Source organism: Vipera berus, assembly GCF_964194415.1.
Source record: "Vipera berus genome assembly, chromosome: 4".
Classification (NCBI taxonomy): Eukaryota; Metazoa; Chordata; class Lepidosauria; order Squamata; family Viperidae; genus Vipera; species Vipera berus.
The window spans coordinates 74,599,156-74,612,351 of NC_138206.1; the positions used below are offsets into that span (position 1 = coordinate 74,599,156).

Below are 13,196 nucleotides of genomic sequence, written 5' to 3' on the forward strand. Positions count from 1 at the left end.
TTACCTCTTTAATCTTCACATCCGATGGATTCAAAATTAAAGCCTTTTCTTTTTCCCTAATTTCATTCTCTAATTCCTTCCTCCTGAATTCCAGATTGCGTCTATATTTGTTATTCAATTATATTAATACACCTCTCATATAAGCTTTACTAGCATCCCAGACCATTTCAATAGAAGTACCCTTGTGCATATTAATTTAAAAAAAAATCCTTCATCTGTTTTTTACATTCTTCCACATTTTCCTGATTTCTAAACAGGTTCTCATTTAGACGCCAGGAGCGCCTATCTCTATTATCTTTGTCTATCTCTAACCAGACTGGACTATGATCAGACATAGTTCTTGGACAAATCTTAATCTTCTTAATCCTGGAAAAGAAATCATTAGTAATTAGTATAAAGTCAATCCTAGAAAAAGATTGATGTCTATCAGAAAAAAAGTATAGTCCTTCTCTAATAATCTTGCTGTGTAGTAAACTATAAAAGTCTGCTTGTTGTTGATTAGGAGCATATAATCCAACCAGAAGTGTTTTCTTGCCTTCTATTAACAGTTCAATTATAACATATCTTCCTTGTTTATCTGCTTCAATTAACTCCGCTGTCAAGGTATTCTTAACATAAACAACCACTCCATTTTTCTTATCCGTTGCAGAGGCAATAAATTGTGTACCCAGTCTTGAATTTAATAAGTACTTTTGATCCGTAACTCTAATATGTGTTTCTTGTAAACAAATAACATCATTCTTAAATTGTTTTAAATATTGAAAAACTTTCTTTCTCTTCTGTGGTGAATTTAAGCCATTAACATTCCAGGTTAGAAACTTTGTCGCCATCCTTCGCGACCTGAAGCTTTCGGAGCACTTCTTCCAAAATCACCTGCACTCTCTTAGGTCGCGCTCCTCCCACAGCTTCACTATAAGTAAGTTTTGGAGGTGCCATCATGACTTTCTGCTGGTCTTGTTCTTGCTCTCGTCTCATTCGTCTCGAAGCAGCACGCGTCATCCTCTGGTCTCTGGCCTCCTCCGATGATACTGAAGTTTGATCCACTCCTGTAGCTTTCTCATCTATCTGCGTTGTTCCTTCAGCACCTTGTAAATTCTCACTGTGTAGTTGAGGCTCTCCCTCACCATTCTTCTTTGTAGATTCCAAAAGTGGTATGGGGACTGCTTTTAAAACATTATTATAAAAATCACGTGCCTGCAACACTGTAATAAGACGATGTCTCATGCCTTCATGCATCACCACCATACCCACTGGTATCTCCCATCTGAACTTAATATCACGCCGTCTTAATTCTTGTGCCAAAAAGGCTAATTCCTTCCTTCTCCTTAAGATTCTTGGAGGGATCTCTTTTAAAATCAAAACTTCTTGCTCAGCAATTGCAAATTTAGTATTGTAAAAGGCTTGAATAACCTCATTTCTAATTGCTCTCTTTGTAAAATAAACCACCACATCTCTGGGTAATTTCCTTTGTCTTGCAATCCACGAATTAACACAGAAAATTTTGTCTATATCTTCCATAATTGCATCTGCTGGTCGCCCCAGCACACCTTCCAAAGCCTCAGAAACTATTTTCTTCAAATTTTCTTTAGGATCCTCTTTTAAGCCTCTGATTCTCACAGCAAACTCCATCTCAGGGTGCTGTACCAAGGTCAAATCACTATCAATTTTCTCCACCACATTTTCAGTCTCTTGTCATTTTTGCATCTAATCTAATATTATTTTGGCTGAGATCTTCCACTCTCTCGTCCAAGCGCTCTATGCATATAGCCATGCCTTGAAATGCAAGTAAGATGTCTGCCCTTGATGCATAGAAAGTATTTGACAATGTAAACTGGCAATTTATGTTTCAGCAACTAGTGGAAATGGATTTTGGAGAAAACTTTATAAATGTAATTAAAAAAAGTAAACAAACAGCCAAAATAATTGTAACTGGAGATTTTACAGAAAACTTTGACATTAAAAAAGGCACAAGATAGGGATGCCCTCTATCTGCATTATTATTTATACTAACACTGGAAGTATTGAATAGAAACATCAAACAAGATATAGAAATTAAAGGACTGGAGATAAAAGATGAAAAATATAAACTACAAGCATTTGATGGTGACTTGGTTTTTATATTTGAAGATCCGCTTGAAACAAGCACTAAACGTATGGAGAAAATAGAAAAATATGGAGAAGTGGCAGGGTTGAAAATAAACAGAGAAAAGACTGAAGTGCTTAACAAAGAATCTAACAGAAAAACAAAAAAAACCAACTAGCAAAAAACCCCTCAAATCTTCAAATAGTTAAAAAAGTTAAATACTTGGGAATTTATCTAACAGTAAGATGTGTAACAACAAAAGAAGATAACTATTTAAGATTGCTAAAACCAATAAAATTGGATCTGGAAAAGTGGAAAAACTTACAACAATAGCAACAGTGAAAATGAATATCTTACCAAAAATACTCTTTCTATTTCAAACAATTCCTGTAAGACTGGGAAAAGCCTTTTTTTGATGAACTGAATATAACAATACTGAAATTTATCTGGCAAGGAAAAAAAGCTAGAATTAAACTGAAAATGCTACTAGAAGCGAAAGAAAGTGGAGGATTTGTGCTGGACTGGATGTTTTATTACCAAGCAACTATTTTAACATGGCTTAAAGAATTGATAATTCTTAGAGAAAAAGACTATTATACCTAGAGGGGCATGACCTACAAATTGGTTGCCATGCCTTTCTGTGGTATGGGAAGAATAAAATACATAAATACTTACAAAACTACTTTATAAGAAATGCATTTCTTTTAGAATAGGAAAAAATAAAAGCGAAAATTTATATCAAGATACCTGGATGGCTTTCAACAATGGAAGCTTTTGCTTACCCAAATTTAATTAATTACGACAAAGTTGTGACCTATAAAGATATCTTGGACAATAAAGGAAAATTGAAAGACAGACAAGATCTACAAGATCAAGGTATTGATCTATCATGGTGGCCATATTTTCAAATTCAAACGAGATAGGAAAAAGATGTTACAACAATGGGATTTTATAAACAACAGACAGAATTTGACCAGATACTGTTAAAAGCAGATGAAAAGTTGATTAAGAAACTCTATAAATATCTGTTAAGCTTAAAGATGGAGGAAGAACAAGTAAAAAAAAAATGATAATATGGGCGAAGAACTTTGGATAAAATATAGAATTAGAAAACTGGCAAAAGTTATGGGAAAGAAATGCTAAATTAATGAAAGCAGTGGCATATAAAGAAAACTTATACAAAAAGTTTTATAGATTGCATATGACACCAGTGAGATTAGCAAAAATGTTTAAAAATACTTCAAACAAGTGTTGGAAATGCAAACAAAGACCAGGTACTTATTACCATATCTGGTGGACATGCCTTAAAGCAAAAAGATTTTGGTTAAAAATCTTATGGTTGGAGAAAATGGTTAAAAAACAAATAGACTTTAAGCCAGAATTATTTTTGTTAGGAATAATAGGAGCAAATTATGAGAAAGACTGTATATATTTAATTCAACACGTACTAACTGCAGCAAGAATTATATTTGCCCAACATTGGAAAAATGAAAATTTACCAACTAAAGAAGAATTAATTAAGAAAATTTTAGAGTGTGCAGAAATGGATAGATTGACTTTAAAGATAAAAGAGAAAGAAGACTCAGTGTATATTAGAACATGGGATAATTTTTATCAATGGCTAGAAAAACGACTTAGAAAGAAATGTGGTATGTAACTTTGAATATATATAAACAAAAAGACCACTGAGCAATTAATTAACATATTGTTTATGATAAAAGGTAAAGGTAAAGGTTCCCCTGCACATGCGTGCTAGTCGTTGCTGACTCTAGGGGCCGGTGCTCATCTCCGTTTCAAAGCCGAAGAGCCAGCACTTGTCCGAGGACGTCTCCGTGGTCATGTGGCTGGCATGACTAGACACCAAAGGCGCACAGAACGCTGTTACCTTCCCACCGTAGTGGTCCCTATTTTTCTACTTGCATTTTTACGTGCTTTCGAACTGCTAGGTTGGCAGAAGCTGGGATGAGTAACAGGCGCTCACTCTGCTACGCGGCACTCGGGATTCGACCCACCAAACTGCCGACCTTCTGATTGACAAGCTCAGTGTCCTAACCCACTGAGCCACCGCGTCCCTTTTTTGTTTATGATAAATAACTACTATTCATTGTTTTTTTTAAAATACATGTGTGTGTGTGTGTGTGTGTGTGTGTGTGTAAATTACTAACAAAGAATTTACACAAATATATGAACTGTCCGGTGTGACTACAGCCTGTTCGATGGCCTTTGAGATAAGGCTGAAAACAGGAAATAAAGATTTGCCCCATGTTTGGGGCCTAGCAAGGTAATCTAAGAGTTAACATATGACACACACACACACACACACACACACATATATGTTTTCTGAGGTTTTCGCGGGTGTTTCTAAGTGGATGTTTGGTCATTCGGGGTTTTTCCCGCGTAGAACTAAAGGTGTAGGAGCAACGTTTCGACGAAATCCCATCCGTCATCATCAGGCTAGTGGCTTCAGCTTCCTTCTTCTGGGAGAAGCATGTGGCTGTTTGTTCCTCTTTTTTAAACTGCCAGAGGGGGTGTGTTCTGTGGGTGGAGGTGTGCTCTGATTGGGTGAGGATTAAGTGTGTTCTGATTGGGTGGGAGTGTGTTTTGAATGGTGGGTGTGTTCTGATTTGGGGGGGGGGGTGTTTTGAGTGGATGGGCTGGTCTCAGCTGCCAGCCTTAGACCTGAGCTGGTGAGTTGTGCTGCTTTTGTTCGGCTTCGTGTTTGTAGTGGTGCCATGTTTTTATAGTGGGTGTCAGTTTGCTTATTGTGTGGTTTGGAGGGGTTTAAAGTGGCTGATGTTGCAGCTGTATTTAAGTTTCTGTTTTGTGGTTTTGCCTCGTTATCATTGTAGGTTCGGATTTGCTTTTTGAATAGTTGTGTGGTGGTGATGTCATGTGATGTTATCATGAGTTTGGGTCTGGTATCATTCTTGGTGGTTGGGACTTGTCTGTCAATCAAGGCGGGTTTCCAAATAGCTGGTAGGCGAGAGGTATCATCTCGTTTGTTCATGCTGTGGGGGCGTTTTTCTATCTCAATGGCTTCTCTGATTATTCTGTTGTTAAAATGTTCAATTTTGGCGATAGTTTTGGTTTTTTTAAAATCAATTTCATGTCCCGTGGCTTCGAAGTGTTGGACCAGGGATGAAGTTTGTTCTCCCTTTCTGAGTGAGTTTTTGTGCTCTTCAATGCGTGCACTTATTCTTCTGTTGGTCTGTCCGATGTATGTGGTGGGGCAGGTGGTGCATGGGATTTTGTATACTCCTTGGTTTTCTAACCCAATTATGTCCTTGGGGTTTCTTAGGATGGTGGATATTTTTCTGTCTGTGTAGAATGCTGTTTTGATGTTGTGTTTTTGGAGGACCTTGCTGATTCTGTCTGTGGTCCCTTTTAAGTATGGGAGGAGGGCTTTGCCATTTTCTTGTTCTCTGTCTTGGGTTTTTGTGGGTGTCTCTCTTCGGATTAAGTTGGTAATCGTGTTTCTTTGGAATCCATTGGCTGTTAGTACATTAGTGAGAGTGTGTAGTTCGGTTTTTAGGTGTTGTTCGTCAGCTAGGTGTTTTGTTCTGGAGATAAGTGTGTTGGCTACGGAGTTGATCTGTGCTGGGTTCTCCTACACCTTTAATTCTACGCGGGAAAAACCCGAATGACCAAAGATCCATATATATATATATATATATATATATATATATATATATATATATATATATATATATATATATATATATATGTGTGTGTGTGTGTGTGTGTGTGTGTGTGTGTGTGTGTGTTTGTGTATATATATGTATGTGTTAAATGTTTGTTAAGTATTTAGAATGCACTTGCTTAGGCCCCAAACATGTGACAAATCTTATTTCCTGTTTCAGCCTAACCCAAGGCCATCTACAGGCAGTAGCCACAGCTGTGGCAGCTCATATTTGTGTAAATTTTTTGGCTTGCTAACAAAGAATAAAGGGAGACAGATATGATCATTTCAAACTTATTTGTTTTCATCAGTCAGCCATACCCTTCTGAGATTCGAACATATATATATATATATATGTATGTATGTGTGTGTGTATGTATGTATGTATATGTATATGTGTATGTATATATGTATATATGTATATATGTATATATTTGTATATATATATATGTGTATATATATATATGTGTGTATATATATGTATATATGTGGGGAACAATGGACAATAAAGCTGTATACCTTTATGATGGGGAATTGGGAGGGGTAATTGACAGGTGAGGAAGAACAGAGTACTGGCGCACTGGTATCTTCAAAGCCATTTGCCCTGAGAGTGGAATTTCACCAGCACAAACACCTCAGCATTTCCCAAAACATGTGCTGGATTGGCTATTCACAAATGGACCACAGGGGAAGGGCTAGGCGAAACCAGGGGTTTAGTTCTATATTGGGGCATGGGAAGTTTAGACTCCACTTGACTTATTGCAATCAGCATCTCTTAGTAAATGGTAGGGCACCCTGAAAGGGGTCCTGACAGAAGAGTTCAGATGAACTCCAACCCCACTAGTTAACAGATTGCTCCTTAGAGATCCTGCCAGGGGCTAAACTACCCAAACCCAAATTGTACTCAATGACCCCTAGGGAATTGAAGGAACTATGTCCTTTTAGAGACAAAAACCTAAAGCAGGGGTTTATCCAGCTGAACTGACACAGGGTGGCCACCCAGGTACTATTCTGGGGGGGAAAGTGATGGGTCCCTACATCTATGTGTAGACTATGGAGAGCTAAATGATGAGCGTGTGGAAAACATCTACCCACCCACTGCCCCTAATGAAAGACATGGTAGCACATTTGGCCAAATGTAAGATTTTACTAAGTTGGACTTATGGGTAGCCTATTACCAAGTTCAGATCAAAGAGACAGCTGAACAGAAGACAGCTTTTAACTTCCCCTTAAGTGCTTTCAATTCAGGGTATTTATTTATTTATTTATTTTATTTATTAATTTAATTTATATACCGCCCTTCTCTCAAGAGACTCAGGGCGGTGAACAGGGCAATACATAAAAATTAGATACAAAAGTTAAAATTAGATTATTAAAACATAATTAAACAATGCCCAGAGATAATACAAATTTAAAATTGAAGTCATTAATAAAAATCCCACCCCATCCCATCAGGCCAGGCCAGCTTGTTTAAAGAGATAGGTTTTAAGGTCGCGCCGGAAGGAGCGGAGATCGGGCGCCATCCGGAGCTCAACCGGAAGATGGTTCCATAAATCCGGTGCACCCACAGAGAACGCTCTCCCCCTGGGGGCCACCAGTCGGCATTCTTTGACCGGCGGCACCCTGAGGAGGCCCTCTCTGTGGGAGCGTACTGGGCGGAGGGAAGTTGACGCCGGCTGCAGGTGCTCCCCAAGGTATTCTGGACCCATGCCATGGAGGGCTTTGTAGGTCATTACCAACACCTTGAACCTCACCCGGAAGACAACTGGTAACCAATGCAGCTCGCGGAGCAGAGGTGTAACACGGGAGTATCGGGAGACTCCCAATACAACTCTCGCGGCTGCATTCTGTACCAGTTGGAGCCTCCGAGTGGTCTTCAAGGGTAGCCCCATGTAGAGAGCATTGCAGTAATCAAGACGAGAGGTCACGAGCGCATGAGTGACCGTGCGCAAGGCATCCCGGTCTAGATAGGGCCGCAACTGGCACACCAGGCGAACCTGGGCGAACGCCCCCCTAGTCACAGCTACAATATGATCTTCTAAGGAGAGTTGTGAGTCTAGGAGGACTCCCAAGTTGCGAGCCCTATCTACAGGAGGTAAAGACTCACCCCCCATAATGAGGGGTGGGATATCCTGAATATCCCGAGATGCCGGTACGCACAGCCACTCCGTCTTGTCAGGGTTGAGACGAAGCCTGTTCCTCCCCATCCAGACCCGGACCGCCTCCAGGCACCGGGACATCACGTCGAGGGCATCACTGGGGTGGTTTGGGGTCGAAATGAAAAGTTGGGTATCATCAGCATACTGATGATACCCAACTCCAAAACCACGAATGATCTCACCCAGCGGTTTCATGTAGATGTTGAACAGAAGGGGCGAGAGGACCGACCCTCTGGACTACCGGGTAGTCCCCTCTGGACTACCGGGAGCCCTCACTGTCTTCATGCAGCTGATAAATGAGGTGCTGCATGAGCACCTGTACAAAGGTTTGTTGGTGAACCTGGCTGACATATTGATTTATACCGAAACTATGGTGGAGCATGTAAATCTGGTTAGAGCAGTCCTTAAAAAACCTAGAGCTGCTCAACTATATGCTAAACTCTCAAAATGCAAGTTCCACCAGAGTAAAATTGACTACTTAGGCTACTGCATCTCCCATGAGGGGATAGAGGTGAACCCTGAGAAAGTTAGTGCAATGCTGGAGTGGACTCCACCCTGCACCAGAAAGCAATTGCAAAGCTTTCTGGGGTTCACAAATTTTTACAGTCAATTTATCCCTTCATTCACCCAGACCACCCTCCCCATCACCAACTTGCTAAAGAGAAAAGGGGAGGGGAAACTCAAACCAAGCCAGACATTGAAGTGGACAATGGAATGCCAGGCAGTCTTTGAAAAACTCAAAATGGTCGTTTGCTGCCGAACCAGTGCTAAAGCACCCAGAACCTAATGCCCCATTTATTATTCAGGCGGACACGAGCGATGTGGTGTCAGTTGATTTTCTGGAAATATATGCACACAGTTGTAGGGAACCCTGGCTGTTCCTTAGTACACCTCCAGAAAACCAACTGACACCTAGCGGCGGTGAGCTGTTTGGGAAAAGAAGTCTTATGCAGTGCACTGGGCACTCAATGTGGAAGCACTTTCTGGAAGGGAGCAATACCCCTTTTAAGGTGTGGACTGTGTGACCATAAAAATTTAGAAGCCCTAAAAAAGCCCAGAAGGGTGTTGCCCGAGCAAGTTTGGTGTGCTGAGTACTTTAATTGATTCAAGTTCACTCTCTGCTCCCTCCCAGGGGAGGGGGGAATCCTAACCAATGCACTATCCAGGATGCCCTGATACAACGGTTCCAAGAAGAAAATAGTCAGACTGGTTACTCCATCTCACCAGCTTGTTGCACCAGTCATACCCTGAGTGCAGGCAAAAACAACACCCCAAATTGGGGAAGGCATAGCGGACATCCTAAAAACAGCATTACAGGGAGACAATTGGTTCCAGGTTCACAAAAATGAATACACAATGCAAGGGGACCTAGCCTGGATGGGAGCCAAGCTGTATGTTCTGTAAAGCCAAAGATTACTAATCCTGGAGAAAAGTCATATTTCAAAGACTGCAAGACATTCTGGCTTTGTAAAAATATTACACCTAATTAAGCTGTCACTTAAGAAAGTCATACAAAGTTATGTAGCTAACTGTTTAGTTTGTGCTTCAGTCAAGCAGCAGCAAGGGAAAACACTAGGACACCTCCAACCAGTGGTGGAGCCTTACACCCCCTGAAAGGAAATTTCTATGGACTTCATAGTAGAGCTACTGGAAAGCTCAAGAAACACGACTTCCGATTTGTCATCACGGCTGCCGTGGCTGCTGGAAGGCAAGCTCTGTTTTCTGCATTCGGTTTTGTTCCATTGGGGGACCCTGGAAAAGGTGGAAAGTCGCCCTGTAGGTGCAACGAACAAGGAGGGGAGTCCCGTTTAATCACGGAAGGGTGGCAGCCCTTCCGCTTAATCTGGGGCAGCCTTCCAAACTGGTGGAGGAAAGACCAGCCATAGCAATATGGTTCGTCACTAGGCTGCAGACAGCTGAAGTCAAACTTACCACCAGGCACTTCTAAAGCAATGCAGATCAAACTGGGTGAGATCCGATCTTCTCTCTAAGATCCTAAGTATTTTTCTTCCTGTAAAAGCTGCCCAAAGTATCTTTCTCCCTGTGAGGAGAGAGGGAAGGGATTTTCTATCCCACCCTCTAAGAATAGAGGCAACTGACTACTCAAGGGAGTTAAAATACTAAAAGAATAACTTTAATTTAATTGGATTTATATGTTTCTGAAACTTGGGGACCAAAAGTTTTCTTATTTTTACCAAAGACTTTTGATTTTATCTATAAAAAAGAAATAAAATTGGAAAAAGGACAATAAAAATTTTGGACTTAAAAAACCCTAAGCAGCATCAGTGACATGTTGTGGCAAAGCTTGGTATTACAACTAAAGGAGATTTGGCTTGAAGCCCAGACTACAGATAAGACTCTTTTAACTTTGATAAACACCACCTGTGAGAAGTTCAGCTGTAAAGAGAACTTCTGGGTGGCATGGCTGGCCTCCTTGAACTATGAATGTAAACCTTTATTGATTTTTAGAGCTGGAATATTGGTCATTTGAGATGATGAAATACCTTGGATTATAAAATTTTACTTGACAAATGACTTTTACTATAAAAACTACCTACAAACACATGAAATAGAGGCTCCATACCCAGCTATAAAAAAATTTCATCATCTGATTCAAAGTCCTCAACTTAATACACTATTAAGAGAAGGTGGATGAAGACCAGGAAAGATTCTTTACATGTTGAAAGCAATACATGAAACCATCCTTACAGCTTGTGATGAAATAAGATGTTACAGAAAAGAACAAGATGTCAGCTAGAGATATACAAACCCAAATTCCAACTACAACTAAAGAATTAACAACACATAAGGTAACAGAAGAAGTGGAACAATCAAATACTAAGACAGAGGACTCAATTGACCAACAAATACAGTCCATGGAATATCCAGAAAAGGGACAGACAACACTGAAAATGAAAAGACTTTCTATATAAATCAGAAGACGTTTGATGAGGAAGAAGAACAGATTGAATGGAAGATAAACATACCAGGACAATTATGGGAATTTGGAATAATATGGAGATGATTTAAGGAATACAAATGGGCTAGCCCTTCCAAAAAATGGCAACTAAATGGTCTCTCTTATTCCAAACAATATATATAATAATAGAGGGAGATCTATTTGATGATTTAAAAACGTTGACATGGAAGGTTAGTTGGCAGAGAAAGAAAGCCAGAATAAGGCTGAAGAAAATTGGGGTTTTGATCTATCAGAGGGGATTTCATATTACTAATTAGAGGGTCAAAGGGAGAAGCTAAGATAAGAGAAATTTTGGTCATTAAATTTAAAACATTTGGAAATTAGTTGAAATGTTATTTGTTTAATATTTAAAAATTAGAACCAAAATGAAAAAATATTATGAATATGTTTTATTTATTGATTAACTCAGACAATATATATAATGGGCTTTGATTTATTAAAGGGCATACTGTATTATTAATTAGATGATGTAAGATGGGGAAAATAGATAACTTTTAGGAAATAGAACAAAATTATACTCAAATAGATAAGATGTGTATTTTGAATATCAGATTCTGTTATGAATTGAGATAAAGGAAACTTTGGTTACCTAAACCTGGAAATTATAAATATCAAATTTTAAATTTGAATATTGATGGAAGTAGTAGTATAAGTACATACAAACTTTTAATGGAACTTTTCAGTAGTTTTGATCAGTGACGTCATCAAAGTAAACAAAGCCACGTGCTGATTACGTCACCAGGCCATGCCCATAAACGGAAGTGACGTTCGCAGCCCTCCTCCCCGGATGTGACGTGCATAATCCACACCCCCACCCCTCGTGGTACAGGACTCACAAGGCCATAACCCTAGCCGGATATGACGTGTCGGCCCAACCCCATCAAAATAAGCATGGGTAATCCTAACAGATAAGGTGTGGTGTAAGGTCATAGCCCTATTTCCAGATGGTGCTTGCCGAACCTAATCCCATCAACAAACATGTGGCGGTCAAGCTTCTGTGTACTTGATTACATTAACCCTAGACTAATTCCATGGACGTGCAAATCCAAAAGAAACACAGAGACCTGTGTTTTTGGGAAACAAAACCCTGCTTTTGGGGGGGTGGTAATTAAAAAAAGCTTTTTATTTCTAATCATTCTAGCCTAATGATGCTTTTAATTTTTGTGGAGTTTTAAAAATCAATACCTCAAAAGCTGGGGGGGGGGAAGGATCACCTAAAAGGCGGCCAGGGTTTGCATTTAAACCAGGCAATTTTAAAAACATTTTCCCTGAATGTAGGGGGGAAAAACCACAGACCTTTTAAAGCCCACAGCTGGTTTTTTACCTTTGTAAAAATCTAAAGACGTATATTTTGGCATTTGCAACTCCCTCGAATCCATATGTACACGTAACCGTTCATAGCAGAGATTTAATAAAATTTATTCTAACCTTACAGCAAAAGCGAAGCGTTTCTGACTGGCCAGAACAGATTAATGTTTTAGGTATGTGTGTTGTGGGCATGTCTGGACATGTCATTCCTCGTGATTCTGGACAGGCACAAGGCTCAAGGACGTGTCATAGCATGCGTGGGGGTGTTGTACAGGCAGGTCTGAACAGCTAGCAAATTAATTCCAGCAGTCTTTTGAAGATGGCAAATATTGCTGGTGATTTGTTTGATGTAAATTTGGCCCCCAAACCTCCCAAGCGTAGACGTAGAATAAGAAAAGGACCTGACCTATGCGGCATCGTAGAAGACAACAAATTTATAAAGCCTTGTTGTTGCAGATTCTGCAAAACATCAAATGGTAAGTAAATATAAAAATTAAGAAAACAGTATTTTGATTAGTTGAAACAGCTAGACTAATTCTACCTTATTTCCTGTTTTAGAAACGGTGGAATCTCAAAATGCCAGCATGCCTCAGATTCTGAAAGCGTGTATCATTAAAATATTACACCATTGTTTAATGGGGTGCCTACAATCAGATGAAGACCATACGGATGGAACCAGTGAAACAGAGCTTATTAGCAGCATATGCTTTAGACTTTCTATGCCTCATGTTCTCTGGGTCATCATCAGTATTTCTGACAAAGTGAATAACTTATATTTCACCAGGGATTCCCTTGGAGAGCTCAAGAAATTTATATATCGTATAGCGCTTATGCGTGATCCGCTGTCATTAATGTCAAAGATTGAAGCCAAATTGCCATTGTCTCTGAAGAGGATCATATGTCAGAATGTAACAGAAATAGATTACAAGAAACTGTTAACGCTATGAAATTTATAATAAAAGGTGCTTTACAAATCACATGAAAGTT

General features: G+C 39.5%; 1 long non-coding RNA gene across 1 annotated transcript; it reads left to right on the forward strand.

The window, feature by feature from the left end:
• Positions 1 to 11,610: 11,610 nt before the first annotated feature.
• On the forward strand, positions 11,611 to 13,193 carry LOC308668267. The gene is made up of 2 exons (XR_014026482.1): positions 11,611 to 12,685; positions 12,768 to 13,193. It is a non-coding gene; the product is annotated as an uncharacterized lncRNA (long non-coding RNA).
• Positions 13,194 to 13,196: the final 3 nt, after the last annotated feature.